The sequence below is a fragment of the Chiloscyllium punctatum genome, chromosome 47 (genome assembly GCF_047496795.1).
Source record: "Chiloscyllium punctatum isolate Juve2018m chromosome 47, sChiPun1.3, whole genome shotgun sequence".
NCBI lineage: Eukaryota > Metazoa > Chordata > Chondrichthyes > Orectolobiformes > Hemiscylliidae > Chiloscyllium > Chiloscyllium punctatum.
This window is the reverse complement of record NC_092785.1, coordinates 59,814,782-59,830,737: the sequence shown is the minus strand read 5'-3', so window position 1 is coordinate 59,830,737 and position 15,956 is coordinate 59,814,782.

Here is a 15,956-nt window from a genome sequence, read left to right as displayed (position 1 = left end):
TCTCTGTGCCCCTCTCTCTGTGCCCATCTCTCTGACCCCCTCTACCTCCCACTTTTTCTGTCCCCATCTCTGACCCCCTCTATCTCCCCCATTCCCTGTGCCCCTCTCTCTCTTCCCCCTCTCTCTCACCCCCTCTACTTCCCCCTCTCTCTATCCCCCCTCTCTCTGTCCCCCTCTCTCTGTCCCCCCTCTCTCTGTCCCCCCTCTCTCTGTCCCCCTCTCTCTCTGTCCCCCTCTCTCTCTTCCGCCTCTCTCTATGTCCCCCCCACTCTGTCCCCCCTCTCTCTGTCCCCCCTCTCTCTGTCCCCCCCTCTCTGTCCCCCCTCTCTCTGTCCCCCCTCTCTCTGTCCCCCTCTCTCTCTGTCCCCCTCTCTCTCTGTCCCCCTCTCTCTCTGTCCCCCTCTCTCTCTGTCCCCCCTCTCTCTGTCCCACTCTCTCTGTCCCACTCTCTCTGTCCCCCTCTCTCTGTCCCCCCTCTCTCTGTCCCCCTCTCTCTCTATCCCCCCTCTCTCTGTCCCACTCTCTCTGTCCCCCTCTCTCTGTCCCCCTCTCTCTGTCCCCCCCTCTCTCTGTCCCCCTCTCTCTCTGTCCCCCTCTCTCTGTCCCCGTCTCTCTGTCCCCCTCTCTCTCTGTCCCCCTCTCTCTGTCCCCCCTCTCTCTGTCCCCCTCTCTCTGTCCCCCTCTCTCTGTCCCCCCTCTCTCTCTGTCCCCCTCTCTCTGTCCCCGTCTCTCTGTCCCCCCTCTCTCTCTGTCCCCCTCTCTCTGTCCCACTCTCTCTCTGTTCCCCTCTCTCTGTCCCACTCTCTCTGTCCCCCCTCAGTCTCCCCCGCTCTCTGTCCCCCCTCTCTTCGCCCTCTCTCTGCCCCCTCCCTCTCTGCCCCCACCCTCTCTGTCCCCTCTATCTCTGTGCCCCACTCTCTCCTTCCCCCCACTCTGACCCCCTCTCTCACCCCCATTCTGTAAACATCTCTCTGTCCCACTCTCTCTGTCCCACTCTCTCTGTCCCATCTCTCTCTGTCCCACTCTCTCTGTCCCCCTCTCTCTCTGTTCCCCTCTCTCTGTCCCCCTCTCTCTCTGTCCCCCTCTCTCTGTCCCCGTCTCTCTGTCCCCCTCTCTCTGTCCCCCCTCAGTCTCCCCCGCTCTCTGTCCCCCCTCTCTTCGCCCTCTCTCTGCCCCCTCCCTCTCTGCCCCACCCTCTCTGTCCCCTCTATCTCTGTGCCCCACTCTCTCCTTCCCCCCACTCTCTGACCCCCTCTCTCACCCCCATTCTGTAACCATCTCTCTGTACCACTCTCTCTGTCCCCCTCTCTCTTTCCCCCTCTCTCTGTGCCCCCTCTCTCTGTCCCCCTCTCTCTGTCCTCCTCTCTCTCTGTCACCCTCTCTCTGTCCCCCTCTCTCTGTCCCTCTCTCTCTGTCCACCTCTCTCTGTCCCCCTCTCTCTGACCCCCTCTCTCTGCTCCTCTCTCTCTCACCCGCCTCCCTCTATCACCCCTCTTTGTCCCCCTCTCTCTCTCCCCCTCTATCTCTGTCCTGCACTCCCTCCCACCCGCCTCTCTCTGACCCCCTCTCTCTCGCACACGCCTCTCTCTCTGTCCCCCTCTCTCTGTCCCCCCCCCTCTGTCCCGCGCTCTATCCCACCCGCCTCTCTCTGTCCCCCTCTCTCTGTCCCCCTCTCTCTGTCGCCCTCCCTCTGCACCCTCTCTCTGACCCCCTCTCTCTGACCCCCTCTGTCTGACCCACTCTCTGTCCCCCACCCGCCTCTCTCTGTCCCCCTCTCTCTGTCCCCCTCTCTCTGTCCCCCTCTCTCTGTCGCCCTCCCTCTGCACCCTCTCTCTGACCCCCTCTCTCTGACCCCCTCTGTCTGACCCTCTCTCTGTCCCCCTCTCTCTGTCCCTCTCTCTCTGTCCCCCTCTCTCTGTCGCCCTCCCTCTGCACCCTCTCTCTCACCCCCTCTCTCTGACCCCCTCTGTCTGACCCTCTCTCTGTCCCCCTCTCTCTGTCCTCCTCTCTCTGTCTTTTTCTCTCTCTGTCGCCCTCCCTCTGCCCCCTCTCTCTGTCCCCCTCTCTCTCTGTCCCCCTCCCTCTATCCCCCCTGTCTGTCCCCCTCTCTCTCTGTCCCCCTCTCTCTCTGTCCCCCCTCTCTCTGTCCCCCTCTCTCTCTGTCCCCCTCTCTCTCTGTCCCCCTCTCTCTCTGTCCCCCTCTCTCTCTGTCACCTCTCTCTCTGTCCCCAACACTCTCCATCCACCCAATCTCTGACCCCCTCTCTCACCTCCACTTTATACCCCTCACTCTGTCCCCCTCTCTCTCTCTCTGTCCCCCTCTCTCTCTGTCACCTCTCTCTCTGTCCCCAACACTCTCCATCCCCCCAATCTCTGACCCCCTCTCTCACCTCCACTTTATACCCCTCTCTCTGTCCCCCCCCTCTCTCTGACCCCGTATCTCCCCACTCCCTGTCCCCCTCTCTCTCTCTGACCCCCTCACTCTGTCCCACTCTCTCTGCCCCGATCTCTCTGCCTATGTCTCTCTGTCCCCCTCTATCTCCCCCACTCTCTGTGCCCCTCTCTCTGTGCCCATCTCTCTGACCCCCTCTACCTCCCACTTTTTCTGTCCCCATCTCTGACCCCCTCTATCTCCCCCATTCCCTGTGCCCCTCTCTCTCTTCCCCCTCTCTCTCACCCCCTCTACTTCCCCCTCTCTCTATCCCCCCTCTCTCTGTCCCCCTCTCTCTGTCCCCCCTCTCTCTGTCCCCCCTCTCTCTGTCCCCCTCTCTCTCTGTCCCCCTCTCTCTCTTCCGCCTCTCTCTATGTCCCCCCCACTCTGTCCCCCCTCTCTCTGTCCCCCCTCTCTCTGTCCCCCCCTCTCTGTCCCCCCTCTCTCTGTCCCCCCTCTCTCTGTCCCCCTCTCTCTCTGTCCCCCTCTCTCTCTGTCCCCCTCTCTCTCTGTCCCCCTCTCTCTCTGTCCCCCCACTCTCTGTCCCCCTCTCTCTCTGTCCCCCCTCTCTCTGTCCCCCCTCTCTCTGTCCCCCTCTCTCTCTGTCCCCCTCTCTCTCTGTCCCCCTCTCTCTCTGACCCCTCTCACTGTCCCCCTCTCTCTCTGTGCCCCTCTCTCTCTGTCCCCCCCTCTCTCTGTCCCCCCTTTCTCTGTCCCCCTCTCTCTGTCCCCCTCTCTCTCTGTCCCCCCTCTCTCTGTCCCCCTCTCTCTCTGTCCCCCTCTCTCTCTGTCCCCCTCTCTCTGTACCCCTCTCTCTGTCCCCCCTCTCTCTGTCCCCCCTCTCTCTCTGTCCCCCTCTCTCTGTCCCCCCTCTCTCTGTCCCCCCTCTCTCTCTGTTCCCCTCTCTCTGTTCCCCTCTCTCTGTCCCCCTCTCTCTGTCCCCCCTCTCTCTGTCCCCCCTCTCTCTGTCCCCCCTCTCTCTGTCTGTTCCCCTCTCTCTGTCCCCCCTCTCTCTGTCCCCCTCTCTCTCTGTCCCCCTCTCTCTCTTCCCACTCTCTCTGTCCCCCTCTCTCTCTTCCCCCTCTCTCTGTCCCCCTCTCTCTGTCCCCCTCTCTCTGTCCCCCTCTCTCTGTCCCCCCTCTCTCTGTCCCCCCCTCTCTCTGTCCCCCCTCTCTCTTTCCCCCTCTCTCTCTGTCCCTCTCTCTCTGTCCCCCTCTCTCACTGTCCCCCCTCTCTCTCTGTCCCTCACTCTCTGTCCCCCCTCTCTCCGTCCCCCCCTCTCTCTGTCCCCCTCTCTCTCTGTCCCCCTCTCTGTCTGTCCCCCTCTCTCTCTTCCCCCTCTCTCTCTGTCCCCCCATCTCTGTCCCCCCTCTCTCTGACCCCCTCTCTCTGTCCCCCCTCTCTCTGTCCCCCTCTCTCTCTCTGTCCCCCTCTCTCTCTGTCACCCTCTCTCTGTCCCCCTCTCTCTGTCCCTCTCTCTCTGTCCATCTCTCTCTGTCCCCCTCTCTCTGACCCCCTCTCTCTGCTCCTCTCTCTCTCACCCGCCTCCCTCTATCACCCCTCTTTGTCCCCCTCTCTCTCTCCCCCTCTATCTCTGTCCTGCACTCCCTCCCACCCGCCTCTCTCTGACCCCCTCTCTCTCGCACACGCCTCTCTCTCTGTCCCCCTCTCTCTGTCCCCCCCCCTCTGTCCCACGCTCTATCCCACCCGCCTCTCTCTGTCCCCCTCTCTCTGTCCCCCTCTCTCTGTCGCCCTCCCTCTGCACCCTCTCTCTGACCCCCTCTCTCTGACCCCCTCTGTCTGACCCACTCTCTGTCCCCCACCCGCCTCTCTCTGTCCCCCTCTCTCTGTCCCCCTCTCTCTGTCCCCCTCTCTCTGTCGCCCTCCCTCTGCACCCTCTCTCTGACCCCCTCTCTCTGACCCCCTCTGTCTGACCCTCTCTCTGTCCCCCTCTCTCTGTCCTTCTCTCTCTGTCGCCCTCCCTCTGCCCCCTCTCTCTGTCCCCCTCTCTCTCTGTCCCCCTCCCTCTATCCCCCCTGTCTGTCCCCCTCTCTCTCTGTCCCCCTCTCTCTCTGTCCCCCCTCTCTCTGTCCCCCTCTCTCTCTGTCCCCCTCTCTCTCTGTCCCCCCTCACTCTGTCCCCCTCTCTTTCTCTGTCCCCCTCTCTCTCTGTCACCTCACTCTCTGTCCCCAACTCTCTCCATCCCCCCAATCTCTGACCCCCTCTCTCACCTCCACTTTATACCCCTCACTCTGTCCCCCTCTCTCTCTCTGTCCCCCTCTCTCTCTGTCACCTCACTCTCTGTCCCCCACTCTCTCCATCCCCCCACTCTCTGACCTCCTCTCTCACCCCCACTCTGTACCCCTCTCTCTGTCCCCCACTCTCTGCCCCCCCTCTCTGTCCCCCACTCTATCACCCCTCTCTCTCACCCCCTCTACCTGCGAATTTTTCTGTACCCCTCTCTGTGATCCTCTCTACCTCCCCCTCTCTCTGTCCCCCCTCTCTGTCACCCTGTCTCTGTCCCCTCTCTCTCTCTATTCCCCTCTCACTCTCTGTCCCCCTCTCTCTGTCCCCCTCTCTCTGTCCCCCTCTCTCTGCCCCCCTCTCTCTGTTCCCCCTCTCTCTCTGTCCCCCTTTCTCTGGCCCCTCACTCTCTCCAACTCTCTCGACCCCTCTCTCTCTGTCCCCCGTATCTCCCCACTCCCTGTCCCCCTCTCTCTGTTGCCCTCTCTCTGACCCGCTCTCTCTGTCCCCCTCTCCCTACCCCATCTCTCTCTCTGTCCCCTCCTCTCTGCCCCCTCTCTCTCTGCCCCCCTCTCTCTGTCCCCCTCTCTCTGTCCCTCTCTCACTGTCCCCCTCTCTCTCGCCACCTCTATCTCCCCCACTCTCTGTCCTCTCTCTCTGTCACCCTCTCTCTGCCCTCCTCTCTCTGTCCCCCCCTCTGTCCTGCCTCTATCTATCCACCCTCTCTGCCCCCTCTCTCTGACACCCCTTCCTCTCTCTGTCCTCCTCTCTCTATCACCCCTCTCTCTCTCCCCCACTCTCTGTCCCCCTCTCTCTGCCCCCTTTCCCTGTCCCCCCTCTCTCTCTCCCCCTCTCTTTATCCCCCTCTCTCTGTCGCCCCTCTCTCTCTGTCACCCCCTTTCTATGTCTCCCCCCTCTCTCTGCCCCCCCTCTGTCCTCCCACTCTCTGTCCCCCTCTCTCTGTCCCCCTCTCTCTGCCCCCTCTCTCTCTGTCCTCCAACTCTCTGTCCCCCTCTCTCTGTCCCCCCTCTCTTTCCTCCCCTCTCTCTGTCCATCTCTCTCTGTCCGCCTCTCTCTGCCCACCTCTCTCTGCCCCCTCTCTCTGTCCCTCTCTTTCTGTCCCCCTCTCTCTCTGTCCCCCAACCTCTCTGTCCCCCTCTCTCTGTCCCCCACTTTCTCTGTCCCCTCTCTCTCTGTCCCCCCCATCCCCCCACTATATGACCCCCTCTCTCACCTCCACTCTGTATCCCTTTCTCTGACGCCCATTCTCTGTCCCCCCACTCTCTGTCCCCCTCTATCCCCCCTCTCTCTGACCCCCTCTACCTCCGCCTTTTCTGTCCCCCTCTCTCTGACCCCCTCTATCTCCCCTTCTCTCTGCCCCCCTTTCTCTGTGCCCCTCTATCTGTCCCCCTCTCTCTGTCCCCCCTCTCTCTCTCCCCCCCCTCTCTCTGTCCCCCCCTCTCTCTGTCCCCCTCTCTCTCTCTGACCCCCTCACTCTGTCCCACTCTCTCTGCCCCGATCCCTCTCTGCCTATGTCTCTCTGTCCCCCTCTATCTCCCCCTCTCTCTGTGCCCCTCTCTCTCTGTCCCCCTCTCTGTCTGTCCCCCTCTCTCTCTTCCCCCTCTCTCTCTGTCCCCCCCTCTCTGTCCCCCCTCTCCCTGACCCCCTCTCTCTGTCCCCCCTCTCTCTGTCCCCCTCTCTCTCTGTCCCCCTCTCTCTCTGTCACCCTCTCTCTGTCCCCCTCTCTCTGTCCCTCTCTCTCTGTCCACCTCTCTCTGTCCCCCTCTCTCTGACCCCCTCTCTCTGCTCCTCTCTCTCTCACCCGCCTCCCTCTATCACCCCTCTTTGTCCCCCTCTCTCTCTCCCCCTCTATCTCTGTCCTGCACTCCCTCCCACCCGCCTCTCTCTGACCCCCTCTCTCTCGCACACGCCTCTCTCTCTGTCCACCTATCTCTGTCCCCCCCCCTCTGTCCCACGCTCTATCCCACCCGCCTCTCTCTGTCCCCCTCTCTCTGTCCCCCCTCTCTCTGTCCCCCCATCTCTGTCCCCCCTCTCTCTGTCCCCCCTCTCTCTGTCCCCCTCTCTCTCTGTCCCCCAATCTCTCTTCCCCCTCTCTCTCTGTCCCCCCCTCTCTGTCCCCCCTCTCTCTGTCCCCCTCTCTCAGTCCCCCCCTCTCTCTGTCCCCCTCTCTCTCTGTCCCCCTCTCTCTGTCCCCGTCTCTCTGTCCCCCTCTCTCTCTGTCCCCCTCTCTCTGTCCCCCCTCTCTCTGTCCGCCTCTCTCTGTCCCCCTCTCTCTGTCCCCCCTCTCTCTCTGTCCCCCTCTCTCTGTCCCCGTCTCTCTGTCCCCCCTCTCTCTCTGTCCCCCTCTCTCTGTCCCACTCTCTCTCTGTTCCCCTCTCTCTGTCCCACTCTCTCTGTCCCCCCTCAGTCTCCCCCGCTCTCTGTTCCCCCTCTCTTCGCCCTCTCTCTGCCCCCTCCCTCTCTGCCCCCACCCTCTCTGTCCCCTCTATCTCTGTGTCCCACTCTCTCCTTCCCCCCACTCTGACCCCCTCTCTCACCCCCATTCTGTAAACATCTCTCTGTCCCCCTCTCTCTGTCCCTCTCTCTCTGCCCCCCTCTCTCTCTGTTCCCCTCTCTCTGTCCCCCTCTCTCTCTGTCCCCCTCTCTCTGTCCCCGTCTCTCTGTCCCCCTCTCTCTGTCCCCCCTCAGTCTCCCCCGCTCTCTGTCCCCCCTCTCTTCGCTCTCTCTCTGCCCCCTCCCTCTCTGCCCCACCCTCTCTGTCCCCTCTATCTCTGTGCCCCACTCTCTCCTTCCCCCCACTCTCTGACCCCCTCTCTCACCCCCATTCTGTAACCATCTCTCTGTACCACTCTCTCTGTCCCCCTCGCTCTTTCCCCCTCTCTCTGTGCCCCCTCTCTCTGTCCCCCTCTCTCTGTCCTCCTCTCTCTCTGTCACCCTCTCTCTGTCCCCCTCTCTCTGTCCCTCTCTCTCTGTCCACCTCTCTCTGTCCCCCTCTCTCTGACCCCCTCTCTCTGCTCCTCTCTCTCTCACCCGCCTCCCTCTATCACCCCTCTTTGTCCCCCTCTCTCTCTCCCCCTCTATCTCTGTCCTGCACTCCCTCCCACCCGCCTCTCTCTGACCCCCTCTCTCTCGCACACGCCTCTCTCTCTGTCCCCCTCTCTCTGTCCCCCCCCCTCTGTCCCGCGCTCTATCCCACCCGCCTCTCTCTGTCCCCCTCTCTCTGTCCCCCTCTCTCTGTCGCCCTCCCTCTGCACCCTCTCTCTGACCCCCTCTCTCTGACCCCCTCTGTCTGACCCACTCTCTGTCCCCCACCCGCCTCTCTCTGTCCCCCTCTCTCTGTCCCCTTCTCTCTGTCCCCCTCTCTCTGTCGCCCTCCCTCTGCACCCTCTCTCTGACCCCCTCTCTCTGACCCCCTCTGTCTGACCCACTCTCTGTCCCCCACCCGCCTCTCTCTGTCCCTACTCTCTCTGTCCCCCTCTCTCTGTCCCCCTCTCTCTGTCGCCCTCCCTCTGCACCCTCTCTCTGACCCCCTCTCTCTGACCCCCTCTGTCTGACCCTCTCTCTGTCCCCCTCTCTCTGTCCTCCTCTCTCTGTCTTTTTCTCTCTCTGTCGCCCTCCCTCTGCCCCCTCTCTCTGTCCCCCTCTCTCTCTGTCCCCCTCCCTCTATCCCCCCTGTCTGTCCCCCTCTCTCTCTGTCCCCCTCTCTCTCTGTCCCCCCTCTCTCTGTCCCCCTCTCTCTCTGTCCCCCTCTCTCTCTGTCCCCCTCTCTCTCTGTCCCCCTCTCTCTCTGTCACCTCTCTCTCTGTCCCCAACACTCTCCATCCCCCCAATCTCTGACCCCCTCTCTCACCTCCACTTTATACCCCTCACTCTGTCCCCCTCTCTCTCTCTCTGTCCCCCTCTCTCTCTGTCACCTCTCTCTCTGTCCCCAACACTCTCCATCCCCCCAATCTCTGACCCCCTCTCTCACCTCCACTTTATACCCCTCTCTCTGTCCCCCCCCTCTCTCTGTCCCCCGTATCTCCCCACTCCCTGTCCCCCTCTCTCTCTCTGACCCCCTCACTCTGTCCCACTCTCTCTGCCCCGATCTCTCTGCCTATGTCTCTCTGTCCCCCTCTATCTCCCACACTCTCTGTGCCCCTCTCTCTGTGCCCATCTCTCTGACGCCCTCTACCTCCCACTTTTTCTGTCCCCATCTCTGACCCCCTCTATCTCCCCCATTCCCTGTGCCCCTCTCTCTCTTCCCCCTCTCTCTCACCCCCTCTACTTCCCCCTCTCTCTATCCCCCCTCTCTCTGTCCCCCTCTCTCTGTCCCCCCTCTCTCTGTCCCCCCTCTCTCTGTCCCCCTCTCTCTCTGTCCCCCTCTCTCTCTTCCCCCTCTCTCTATGTCCCCCCCACTCTGTCCCCCCTCTCTCTGTCCCCCCTCTCTCTGTCCCCCCTCTCTCTGTCCCCCTCTCTCTCTGTCCCCCTCTCTCTCTGTCCCCCCTCTCTCTGTCCCCCTCTCTCTCTGTCCCCCCTCTCTCTGTCCCCCCTCTCTCTGTCCCCCTCTCTCTCTGTCCTCCTCTCCCTCTGTCCCCCCTCTCTCTGTCCCCCCTCTCTCTGTCCCCCTCTCTCTCTGTCCCCCTCTCTCTCTGTCCCCCTCTCTCTGTACCCCTCTCTCTGTCACCCCTTTCTCTGTCCCCCTCTCTCTGTTACCCCTCTCTCTGTCCCCCTCTCTCTCTGTCCCCCCTTTCTCTGTCCCCCTCTCTCTGTCCCCCTCTCTCTCTGTCCCCCCTCTCTCTGTCCCCCTCTCTCTCTGTCCCCCTCTCTCTCTGTCCCCGTCTCTCTGTACCCCTCTCTCTGTCCCCCCTCTCTCTGTCCCCCCTCTCTCTCTGTCCCCCTCTCTCTGTCCCCCCTCTCTCTGTCCCCCCTCTCTCTCTGTTCCCCTCACTCTGTTCCCCTCTCTCTGTCCCCCTCTCTCTGTCCCCCCTCTCTCTGTCCCCCCTCTCTCTGACCCCCTCTCTCTCTCTGTTCCCCTCTCTCTGTCCCCCCTCTCTCTGTCCCCCTCTCTCTCTGTCCCCCTCTCTCTCTTCCCCCTCTCTCTGTCCCCCTCTCTCTCTTCCCCCTCTCTCTGTCCCCCTCTCTCTGTCCCCCTCTCTCTGTCACCCTCTCTCTGTCCCCCCTCTCTCTGTCCCCCCCTCTCTCTGTCCCCCCTCTCTCTTTCCCCCTCTCTCTCTGTCCCCCTCTCTCTGTCCCCCTCTCTCACTGTCCCCCCTCTCTCTCTGTCCCCCTCTCTCTGTCCCCCCTCTCTCTGTCCCCCCCTCTCTCTGTCCCCCTCTCTCTCTGTCCCCCTCTCTGTCTGTCCCCCTCTCTCTCTTCCCCCTCTCTCTCTGTCCCCCCCTCTCTGTCCCCCCTTTCTCTGTCCCCCTCTCTCTGACCCCCTCTCTCTGTCCCCCCTCTCTCTGTCCCCCTCTCTCTCTGTCCCCCTCTCTCTCTGTCACCCTCTCTCTGTCCCCCTCTCTCTGTCCCTCTCTCTCTGTCCATCTCTCTCTGTCCCACTCTCTCTGACCCCCTCTCTCTGCTCCTCTCTCTCTCACCCGCCTCCCTCTATCACCCCTCTTTGTCCCCCTCTCTCTCTCCCCCTCTATCTCTGTCCTGCACTCCCTCCCACCCGCCTCTCTCTGACCCCCTCTCTCTCGCACACGCCTCTCTCTCTGTCCCCCTCTCTCTGTCCCCCCCCCCTCTGTCCCACGCTCTATCCCACCCGCCTCTCTCTGTCCCCCTCTCTCTGTCCCCCTCTCTCTGTCGCCCTCCCTCTGCACCCTCTCTCTGACCCCCTCTCTCTGACCCCCTCTGTCTGACCCACTCTCTGTCCCCCACCCGCCTCTCTCTGTCCCCCTCTCTCTGTCCCCCTCTATCTGTCGCCCTCCCTCTGCACCCTCTCTCTGACCCCCTCTCTCTGACCCCCTCTGTCTGACCCTCTCTCTGTCCCCCTCTCTCTGTCCTTCTCTCTCTGTCGCCCTCCCTCTGCCCCCTCTCTCTGTCCCCCTCTCTCTCTGTCCCCCTCCCTCTATCCCCCCTGTCTGTCCCCCTCTCTCTCTGTCCCCCTCTCTCTCTGTCCCCCCTCACTCTGTCCCCCTCTCTCTCTCTGTCCCCCTCTCTCTCTGTCACCTCACTCTCTGTCCCCAACTCTCTCCATCCCCCCAATCTCTGACCCCCTCTCTCACCTCCACTTTATACCCCTCACTCTGTCCCCCTCTCTCTCTCTGTCCCCCTCTCTCTCTGTCACCTCACTCTCTGTCCCCCACTCTCTCCATCCCCCCACTCTCTGACCTCCTCTCTCACCCCCACTCTGTACCCCTCTCTCTGTCCGCCACTCTCTGCCCCCCCTCTCTGTCCCCCACTCTATCACCCCTCTCTCTCACCCCCTCTACCTGCGAATTTTTCTGTACCCCTCTCTGTGATCCTCTCTACCTCCCCCTCTCTCTGTCCCCCCTCTCTGTCACCCTGTCTCTGTCCCCTCTCTCTCTCTATTCCCCTCTCACTCTCTGTCCCCCTCTCTCTGTCCCCCTCTCTCTGTCCCCCTCTCTCTGCCCCCCTCTCTCTGTTCCCCCTCTCTCTCTGTCCCCCTTTCTCTGTCCCCTCACTCTCTCCAACTCTCTCGACCCCTCTCTCTGTCCCCCGTATCTCCCCACTCCCTGTCCCCCTCTCTCTGTTGCCCTCTCTCTGACCCGCTCTCTCTGTCCCCCTCTCCCTACCCCCTCTCTCTCTCTGTCCCCTCCTCTCTGCCCCCTCTCTCTCTGCCCCCCTCTCTCTGTCCCCCTCTCTCTGTCCCTCTCTCACTGTCCCCCTCTCTCTCGCCACCTCTATCTCCCCCACTCTCTGTCCTCTCTCTCTGTCACCCTCTCTCTGCCCTCCTCTCTCTGTCCCCCCCTCTGTCCTGCCTCTATCTATCCACCCTCTCTGCCCCCTCTCTCTGACACCCCTTCCTCTCTCTGTCCTCCTCTCTCTATCACCCCTCTCTCTCTCCCCCACTCTCTGTTCCCCTCTCTCTGCCCCCTTTCCCTGTCCCCCCTCTCTCTCTCCCCCTCTCTTTATCCCCCTCTCTCTGTCCCCCCTCTCTCTCTGTCACCCCCTTTCTATGTCTCCCCCCTCTCTCTGCCCCCCCTCTGTCCTCCCACTCTCTGTCCCCCTCTCTCTGTCCCCCTCTCTCTGCCCCCTCTCTCTCTGTCCTCCAACCCTCTGTCCCCCTCTCTCTGTCCCCCCTCTCTTTCCTCCCCTCTCTCTGTCCCTCCCTCTCTGTCCGCCTCTCTCTGCCCACCTCTCTCTGCCCCCTCTCTCTGTCCCTCTCTTTCTGTCCCCCTCTCTCTCTGTCCCCCACCCTCTCTGTCCCCCTCTCTCTGTCCCCCACTTTCTCTGTCCCCTCTCTCTCTGTCCCCCCCATCCCCCCACTATATGACCCCCTCTCTCACCTCCACTCTGTATCCCTTTCTCTGACGCCCATTCTCTGTCCCCCCACTCTCTGTCCCCCTCTATCCCCCCTCTCTCTGACCCCCTCTACCTCCGCCTTTTCTGTCTCCCTCTCTCTGACCCCCTCTATCTCCCCTTCTCTCTGCCCCCCTTTCTCTGTGCTCCTCTCTCTGTCCCCCTCTCTCTGTCCCCCCTCTCTCTGTCCACCCCCCTCTCTCTGTCCCCCCCTCTCTCTGTCCCCCTCTCTCTCTCTGACCCCCTCACTCTGTCCCACTCTCTCTGCCCCGATCTCTCTCTGCCTATGTCTCTCTGTCCCCCTCTATCTCCCCCTCTCTCTGTGCCCCTCTCTCTGGCCCCCTCTCTCTGTCCCCCTCTATCTCCCCCACTCTCTGTGCCCCTCTCTCTGTGCCCATCTCTCTGACCCCCTCTACCTCCCACTTTTTCTGTCCCCATCTCTGTCCCCCTCTTTCCCCCCCATTCCCTGTGCCCCTCTCTCTCTTCCCCCTCTCTCTCACCCCCTCTACTTCCCACTCTCTCTATACCCCCTCTCTCTGTCCCCTCTCTCTGTCCCCCCTCTCTCTGTCCCCCCTCTCTCTGTCCCCCTCTCTCTCTTCCCCCTCTCTCTATGTCCCCCCCACTCTGTCCCCCCTCTCTCTGTCCCCCCTCTCTCTGTCCCCCCATCTCTGTCCCCCCTCTCTCTGTCCCCCCTCTCTCTGTCCCCCTCTCTCTCTGTCCCCCTCTCTCTCTTCCCCCTCTCTCTCTGTCCCCCCCTCTCTGTCCCCCCTCTCTCTGTCCCCACTCTCTCTGTCCCCCTCTCTCTGTCCCCCTCTCTCTCTGTCCCCCCTCTCTCTGTCCCCCTCTCTCTCTGTCCCCCTCTCTCTCTGTCCCCCTCTCTCTCTGTCCCCCCTCTCTCTGTCCCCCTCTCTCTCTGTCCCCCTCTCTCTCTCTGTCCCCCCTCTCTCTCTGTCCCCCCTCTCTCTGTCCCCCTCTCTATCTGTCCCCCCTCTCTCTGTCCCCCTCTCTCTCTGTCCCCCTCTCTCTCTCTGTCCCCCTCTCTCTGTCCCCCCCTCTCTCTGTCCCCCTCTCTCTCTGTCCCCCCTCTCTCTCTGTCCCCCCTCTCTCTGTCCCCCACTCTCTCTGTCCCCATCTCTCTCTCTGTCCCCCCTCTCTCTCTGTCCCCCTCTCTCTGTCCCCCTCTCTCTGTCCCCCCTCTCTCTGTCCCCCCCTCTCTCTGTCCCCCTCTCTCTCTGTCCCCCCTCTCTCTGTCCCCCTCTCTCTCTGTCCCCCTCTCTCTCTGTCCCCCTCTCTCTCTCTGTCCCCCTCTCTCTCTGTCCCCCTCTCTCTGTCCCCCTCTCTCTCTGTCCCCCCCTCTCTCTGTCCCCCTCTCTCTGTCCCTCTCTCTCTCTGTCCCCCTCTCTCTGTCCCCCCTCTCTCTCTGTCCCTCTCTCTCTGTCCCCCTCTCTCTCTCTGTCCCCCTCTCTCTCTGTCCCCCTCTCTCTCTATCGCCCTCTCTCTCTCTGTCCCCCCTCTCTCTCTGTCCCGCTCTCTCTGTCCCCCTCTCTCTCTGTCCCCCCTCTCTCTGTCCCCCCCTCTCTCTGTCCCCCCTCTCTCTGTCCCCCCTCTCTCTGTCCCCCCTCTCTCTGTCCCCCCCTCTCTCTGTCCCCTCTCTCTCTCTGCCCCCCCACTCTCTGTCCCCCCTCTCTCTGTCCCCCTCTCTCTCTCCCCCCTCTCTCTGTCCCTCTCTCTCTGTCCCCCCTCTCTCTGTCCCCCTCTCTCTCTGTCCCCCCTCTCTCTGTCCCCCTCTCTCTCTGTTCTCCCTCTCTCTCTATCCCCCCTCTCTCTCTGTCCCCCTCTCTCTCTCCCCCCTCTCTCTCTCCCCCCTCTCTCTGTCCCCCCTCTCTCTGTCCCCCTCTCTCTCTGTCCCCCTCTCTCTGTCCCCCCTCTCTCTCTGTCCCTCTCTCTCTGTCCCCCCTCTCTCTGCCCCCCTCTCTCTCTGTCCCCCTCTCTCTGTCCCCCCTCTCTCTGTCCCCCTCTCTCTGTCCCCCTCTCTCTCTGTCCCCCTCTCTCTGTCCCTCTCTCTCTGTCCCCCCTCTCTCTCTGTCCCCCTCTCTCTCTGTCCCCCTCTCTCTCTCTGTCCCCGTCTCTCTCTGTCCCCCTCTCTCTGTCCCCCCTCTCTCTCTGTCCCTCTCTCTCTGTCCCCCCTCTCTCTCTGTTCCCCCCTCTCTCTCTGTCCCCCCTCTCTCTCTGTCCCACTATCTCTCTGTCCCCCCTCTCTCTCTGTTCCCCCCTCTCTCTGTCCCCCATCTCTCTCTGTTCCCCCCTCTCTCTGTCCCCCTCTCTCTGTCCCCTCTCTCTCTGTCCCCCCCCTCTCTCTGCCCCCTCTCTCTGTCCCCCCTCTCTCTCTGTGCCCCCTCTGTCTGTCCTCCTCTCTCTGCCCCACTCTCTCTGCTCCCCTCCCTCCCACCTGCCTCTCTCTTTCTCCCTCTCTCTGTCCCCCTCTCTCTCTGCCCCCCCTCTATGCCCGCCTCTCTCTGTCCCCCTCTCTCTCTCCCCCTCTCTCTCTGTCCCCCTCTCTCTCTGTCCCCCTCTCTCTCTGTTCCCCCTCTCTCTCTGTCCCCCTCTCTCTGTCCCGCTCTCTCTGTCCCCCTCTCTCTGTCCCCCCCCTCTCTCTCCCCCCTCTCTCTGTCCCCCTCTCTCTGTTCCCCTCTCTCTCTGTCCCCCTCTCTCTCTGTCCACCTCTCTCTCTGTCCCCCTTCTCTCTCTGTCCCCGTCTCTCTCTGTGTCCCCCCTCTCTCTCTGTCCCCCTCTCTCTGTCCCCCTTCTCTCTGTCCCCCTCTCTCTCTGTCCCCCTCTCTCTCTGTCCCCCTTCTCTCTGTCCCCCTCTCTCTCTGTCCCCCCTCTCTCTGTCCCCCTCTCTATCTGTCCCCCTCTCTCTCTGTCCCCGTCTCTCTCTCTGTCCCCCCTCTCTCTCTGTCCCCCTCTCTCTGTCCCCCTCTCTCTGTCCCCCCTCTCTCTGTGCCCCCTCTCTCTGTCCCTCTCTCTCTGTCCCCCCTCTCTCTGTCCCCCCCTCTCTCTGTCCCTCTCTCTCTCTGTCCCCCTCTCTCTGTCCCCCCTCTCTCTCTGTCCCTCTCTCTCTGTCCCCCTCTCTCTCTCTGTCCCCCTCTCTCTCTGTCCCCCTCTCTCTCTATCCCCCCCTCTCTCTCTGTCCCCCTTCTCTCTGTCCCCCTCTCTCTCTGTCCCCCCCTCTCTCTGTCCCCCTCTCTCTCTGTCCCCCCCTCTCTCTGTCCCCCTCTCTCTGTCCCTCTCTCTCTCTGTCCCCCTCTCTCTGTCCCCCCTCTCTCTCTGTCCCTCTCTCTCTGTCCCCCTCTCTCTCTCTGTCCCTCTCTCTCTCTGTCCCCCTCTCTCTGTCCCCCCTCTCTCTCTGTCCCCCTCTCTCTCTGTCCCCCTCTCTCTCTCTGTCCCCCTCTCTCTCTGTCCCCCTTCTCTCTGTCCCCCCTCTCTCTGTCCCCCCTCTCTCTGTCCCCCCTCTCTCTGTCCCCCCCTCTCTCTGTCCCCTCTCTCTCTCTGTCCCCCCTCTCTCTGTCCCCCCTCTCTCTGTCCCCCTCTCTCTCTCCCCCCTCTCTCTGTCCCTCTCTCTCTGTCCCCCCTCTCTCTGTCCCCCTCTCTCTCTGTCCCCCCTCTCTCTGTCCCCCTCTCTCTCTGTTCTCCCTCTCTCTCTATCCCCCCCTCTCTCTCTGTCCCCCTCTCTCTCTCCCCCCTCTCTCTGTCCCCCCTCTCTCTGTCCCCCTCTCTCTGTCCCCCTCTCTCTCTG